The following is a 6,266-nucleotide window of genomic DNA, read 5'->3' as shown; positions in this document are numbered from 1 at the left end:
TAAGCTAGAGCCCGTTGTGGCTCCTCTTTATGGGTTTTCAGGGGAATCAGTTCTACCGGTGGGAATAATTGAATTGCCAATGACGATAGGGCAACCATGGGGAAAAAAGACCCGAATGGTCAAGTTCTTGGTCATCGACGCATCGAAACCCTCTTACAACATGATCTTTGGGAGACCGGCGCTGAACTCTTTTAAAGCAATCATCTCTACTCTTTACTTGAAGATGAAGTTCCCCTTGGAAGGAGGCAAAATTGGTGAAGTGTGGGGAGACCAGGCTGTGTCGAAGAAATGCCATGTACAAGTATTAACTCAATACTCCGGCAAAAACGGGAAAGGTCAGTACACCAAGTAGAGGCAAGCAAGAAGGGAAAAATTGGAGTGATCACGGCTTCAGAGCCCGAGCGGAGAGAGATCGCAGAGCTGCAAGGGGGAAATGATAAAATACCCCTCGTCACTACCAATGATACGTGCATGGTTATTGAGCTTTTCAAGGATAAGGAGGGATTTACTACCAAAATCGGGGCACATATGGAGCCAGAATTGCAAAGAAAGGTAATAGCTTGCCTGCGCAGAAACGCTGATGTATTCGCGTTCACTATGGCGGACCTGAAAGGAATCGACAGAGAGCTAGCCGAGCATCGTTTGAATGTGGATCCCACGATCAAGCCAGTCAAGCAAAAGACGAGATACTTCGGTACTGAAAAGGACGCTGCTATTCGAGAGCAGATATAGGCGTTGTTAGAAGCGGGACATATCATAGAAGTGCAATACCCGGACTGGGTGTCAAACGCTGTTATGGTGGAAAAGAAGGCTAAGCCTTGGAGGATGTGTGTGGACTACCGGGACCTCAATGCAGCCTGTCCAAATGATTGTTACCCATTGCCACTGATTGATCAGTTAGTAGACACAACGTCAGGATGCGAACTCTTGTCAATGATGGATGCTTACCAAGGGTACCATCAGGTTAAGATGTACATGAACGATGTTATAAAAACAGCATTCGCAGTCTGCGCAGGGATCTTCGCATATGTGAGTATGCCATTTGGACTAAAAAACGCTGGGGCTACAGCCTACTTACCAGAGAATGATGGACAGAATCTTTAAAGATCAATTGAAAGAGAATGTGTCGGTCTATGTAGATGACATGCTGGTACGCAGCACTGAAGCACGTACACATGCGGACGACTTGGAGGAAATCTTCTCGGTGATACAAAGACATAAGCTCATGCTCAATCCGGCCAAATGTACTTTCGGGGTGCAGTCGGGAAAATTCCTGGGATACAAGGTTACGCCTGAGGGGATAGAAGTGAATGCAGACAAAGTTAGAGCTATTATTGACATGACGGCGCCGCGGAACATCAAAGAAATACAAACACTGAACGAACGAATAACTGCACTAAGTCGGTTCATATCAAGGTCGGCAGAAAGATGTCTGCCCTTCTTCAAAATTTTGAGAAAGGGAAGTCGATTCGAGTGGAGTAGCGAGTGCCAGCAAGCCTTCGAGGACCTCAAGGAATATCTCAAAGGACTACCCGTCCTGACCAAACCGATACCAGGGGAACCACTATATCTATACACTTCGGTGGGGGTAGAATCTCTGAGCGTTGTGCTAGTGCGGGAGGAAGGGGGTACGCAAAAGCCAGTTTATTTCGTGAGCAAAATCATCCAAGGAGCGGAGATCAGATACACCGCAGCTGTCACACCCCAATTCTTGAATGAATAAATATAATCGAGGTGTGAATAATTCATAGAAATAAACAAGGAACAACCTTGTTAAAACTCGAATAATAAGATAACGAGTCGGGCTAGGCCCCTTTAGATCACAAGTTTTGTTTCATGCTTCTGACAACCGACATTCATTAGCATAAATTTAGTAGTGAAGAGTCTAAGCTCGGTCAGATATATCATTTGTAATTTAACATGAAGATCTTAAGTTGGGAAAACAAAAGACTGATATGAGTAATTGCTACAGCGGAAGTCTAACATAGGAATTTATCGCTAGCCTCAGCTCCGTCCCGTCAGCACCGGCCAGCCAACCTGAAAACATTTGAAAGTATTTTTGGGCTAAGTACTAATGTACTTAGTGGGCATGCATTTTCTGAAACATCTCATATTTTAATAAAGACAGTTTATCCAATCATACTTGACATGACTTAGAAGGTTTTAAATTGAAAGAACTTCTAAGCATGTTAAAATAATTTCTTTCATTTGTGCGCACATGTCACACTCCCTTTCCGTTACTCGCTGTGATCCCGGACCTTTTAGCCACCGACGGATCCATTTCTCCTTCTTACTTGAACTGAGGGCGTAACCCAGTCAAGTTCCCATTTGGGACCCAATGCTCCGGAACACATCCCGTCGAGCACCCTTATAACGCCTCATACATACATGATTAGTGCCCGAATGGAGATCAACCCACCGAGTCAGCTAATAGGTGTACACAATTCTCAAATAACGTGTTAGGTCAAGAGAGAACCTCGATCGATTCATTATTGCGAGCCTTAAACGGAGCAGAGTGCACAAAATATTTTATTGGATAAACAGTTTGCATTTCATTGAATAAATAATTTGCATTTAATTGAAACATTTAGAGCTTAATAACTCAATCATACTTTATACGTTTGGAAAGTAAGCCCACCTGGATAGGCAAAGCCTGAAGATCATACACATAAAAACCTGTCTTGGGAAAGCAGCGCTAATCCCCCTGGTCACAAAGCCTACAAGAAATTCTATTCTTAATAGGTCTCGTGAAGCTAACTTAATGTATTTGTGGATGTACTAAACATACTTGATTAATCACGCCGGGTTTTCAAATTTAATAAAAATTGAAAGCTAATTCTTGAGCTAAGGACACCAACAATATCCTTACTCGATTTTCTTTTAATAATTGGATTTATAAATAAACCACTTAAATCATGAATACTTTTATTGCATGATGCAAATGCAATGTCATGTCATGCTTAGCATATAATAAGTAATTTACTTAAAATATGCACATAATAATAATATAATATTATTATGCAATTTGTCTTTAAAATAATTAATCAGCTACTGATAATCAAATTAATTAAAATGTGGACTGCCCAAAATAATTTAATGTAAGGCCCAACTTCTTAAAAATTCACAGCCCACATAAATGAGTAGACATGGACTAATTAAATAAATAAAACAGGCCCAACACTCATAAAAATCGGCCCAACCCAAAGCCCAAGACTCAAAGCCCAACCCTAACCCAACACCCTTTTCTCCCCCTCCTTCATCATTCACGCGCACACACACATATCATTCTCTCTCTCTCTCGACTGCTCTTCCGCCAACGAGCAGCAGCGGAAGCTGCCTTCTTCCCCGACTCCGACGAGTAGCAGCGAATAGCTGCCGCTCCACCGTCCTCCGCTCGGACCCAGTACACCCCTCTCCTCCTCGGCTTTCTAACACACACACCCATACACATGGACGGAGGTAGCACGCAGCAGCCATCCGCCGATCGCGACTCCCATTTCTCTCTCAAAACTCCGGTGGTAAATGAAGCCTCCGTGCCCTTCATCTCCAACCCTCTAGCTTTCATCTATTTTCTTACTCGACCAGATGGACAGCAGCAGCTTCACGCTACCACCGCCGTCTGCCGGCTCACAGGACGCTCACACACACAGACCATGACTTCCCCTCTGCCCAATCTTTCGCCCTTGGCCGGACAGCAGCAAGCTACCACCGACCGTGACTCCGACCTCTCTCTCTCTCTAGTCGTGGCCGGGCAGCAGCGGCACCGCCGCCGTGCCCTGCCTCCCTCCGCTGAACCCACAGCCGCCCATATCTCTCCACCCCCCTCTCTCTCCGGCCGACAGCAGAAGATGGAGCAGGCTGCCGCCGATTCTCCCTCAGCTCTCTCTCAAATCTCCCCCGTTAACAGATCCGACGGCCCAGCAGCAAGAGAACCGCCTCCGCCTCCCTCGATCCCTTTCAGACCCGACACACGACAACGACTCCCACCCGACAACATCAACGGCTCAAGCACAAACAAGTTCAAGACTCCGACTCTTCGCTTTTCTTCTTTTCTATGCATTCACCGAATATGTAAAATCATTTGACACTTTGATATAAACAAATGCGTGTATGCACAGAATATGTATGCATATGTATTTTGTAAATGTCATTTGTTCAAAAGTCTTTCAATCCATATGTGAATATAACATAAGAGCAAAATTGTTGCCTGCTATCCATTAGAGATTTGAATACTGGAAAAAGTGCTTTACTGAATTTGGGGTGCTAACCGTGAATAGAGATAAAATGGGCAGAGTGACTTGTAGATGAAGCATTGAGAGCTTTCGGTTGAGGTTGTGGAGCCTGAAAAAGGATCTCACATATTGCTTTCTTTGAAATCTGAAAGATGGACTATGGAAGGAAATCAAAGTTCACAGCTTACCTTGTTCGGTTGTGTTTTTCTTGGTATAAAAGAGAGAGCTTTGAGTTGTGGGAAATGTCAAACTAATATGGCGCATTTGATTTGGTAGAAAAGTTGGGATTGACAGCCTGACTTTTGGGGGCTGGAATTGGGCTGTAGTAGGTAAGTAGGGTGGCTGATGGATATCATAGGGGTATGGGTAGTTGAGGTTATTGATTTGACAAATATAATCCCTCAGGATAAAATTGTCGAAACTGTAAAAATTCTTCAGGGTTGGCTAATTAAAAGCTCGTGAAAATGCTTGAATGTTAAATTAAATAAATATGCAATGCATATAAATTTAATAACTAAATTTACCAAAGTTTTTGTAAATCATTTTTGTTGGAATTAAAATAAATTCATTTTCTTTTATTCGGCGTGAATCATCTTAAATTCTAAGTTTGAAATCTACTCTAAATTTAGCTAGGGAAAAGCGGGGCGTTACAGCAGTGGAGAAAACAGCTTACGCTATCATGATCACGGCGAGAAAGTTGCGCCCATACTTTTTATCACACAAAGTTATCGTTAGAACAACGCTGCCTTTTCAACAAATCCTGGGAAGGCCAGACCTCGCAGGAAGAATGGTAAAATGGGCCATTGAGCTGGGCGAATATGACGTGGCGTTCGAACCGCGTATAACCATTAAAGCACAGGCCCTGGCTGACTTCATTCAAGAGACCACGAGATGACCGTTGCGAGGACCATGGACGGCGCAGGTCGACGGCTCCATCACCAAAGAGGGGTGCGGAGTCGGAATATACATTGAATCGCCAGAGGATGGAGCCTACCAGTTTGCGATCAAGTTCGAGGACAAGCTGTCAAATAACGAGGCAGAATATGAGGCAGTGATAAGGGCTGCCCACATCTTGAAGGAGTTTAGAGCAGACACAGCAATAATCAAGACCGATTCGCAACTAATAGCCCAGCAGCTGAGAGGAGAATGTGAGGTTCGCGATGGCAGAATGAGAGCTTATTATGATCGGATGCAGCAACTCAAGGAAAAGTTTGAAGAATTGGAAATAGTACAAGTACCCCGAGAAGAAAATCGAAGGGCTGACTTGCTAGCAAGGATGGCCAGCGCCGTTGAACAATCATGGAATGACGAAATCACACTCTTATTTGAGCCAAAGAAGAGCCCAGTGATTCAAGTCTGCGCAGTCGAAATGGGGGATGATTGGCGAGCCCCAATTATTCATTTCTTACGTACAGGAGAAAGAATGGAGGGAGACACAGCAAAATACGCTAGATATGAGAATTTTTGTTTGATCAGTAACCAGCTTTATAAGAGATCTTTCACAAACCCGTTCCTTAAATGTTTATCATCGGAGGAGGCAGAATTCGCTCTAAAGGAAATCCATCAGGGATGCTGCGGAAACCACGCAGGATACAAAGACCTGACCAGAAAAATCATCAGAGCAGGTTTTTACTGGCCTGGCATCGACAGGGATACCAAAGCTTATGTAAAGAAGTGTGAATCTTGCCAAAGACATGCGCCAAGAATTAACGTCCCGGGGGAAGAAATGGGGGTGATGTACTCGGCATATCCTTTCGACAAATGGGGAATTGATATCGTGGGTAAACTGCCAATGGCACCGGGAGGAAAATGTTTCTTGATAGTGGCAGTAGACTATTTCTCGAAATGGGTGGAGGCAGAGGCTATAACAAGGGTGGATGAGGCCACCGTCGAAAAGTTCATCTGGAAAAACATCTGTTGCAGATATGGGGTGCCCAGAGTTCTAATATCAGATAATGGAGCACAGTTCACTAGTAAAAGAATCGAGGATTTTTGTTCAAGGATGGACATCGAGCAGAGATTCGTCTCAGTAGC

At 44.1% G+C, this 6,266-nt stretch overlaps 1 long non-coding RNA gene across 1 annotated transcript; it reads right to left on the bottom strand.

Annotated features, from left to right (window-relative positions):
• Positions 1–1,825: 1,825 nt before the first annotated feature.
• On the bottom strand, positions 1,826–4,514 carry LOC130996111 (uncharacterized). The gene is made up of 3 exons (XR_009092391.1): positions 4,269–4,514; positions 2,639–2,717; positions 1,826–2,037 (listed from the first exon to the last, which is right to left on the bottom strand). It is a non-coding gene; the product is annotated as an uncharacterized LOC130996111 (long non-coding RNA).
• Positions 4,515–6,266: the final 1,752 nt, after the last annotated feature.

Source organism: Salvia miltiorrhiza, chromosome 7, assembly GCF_028751815.1.
Source record: "Salvia miltiorrhiza cultivar Shanhuang (shh) chromosome 7, IMPLAD_Smil_shh, whole genome shotgun sequence".
Classification (NCBI taxonomy): Eukaryota; Viridiplantae; Streptophyta; class Magnoliopsida; order Lamiales; family Lamiaceae; genus Salvia; species Salvia miltiorrhiza.
The sequence above is the reverse complement of the archived record's forward strand: the minus strand, read 5'-3'. Positions and strand labels throughout refer to the sequence as shown.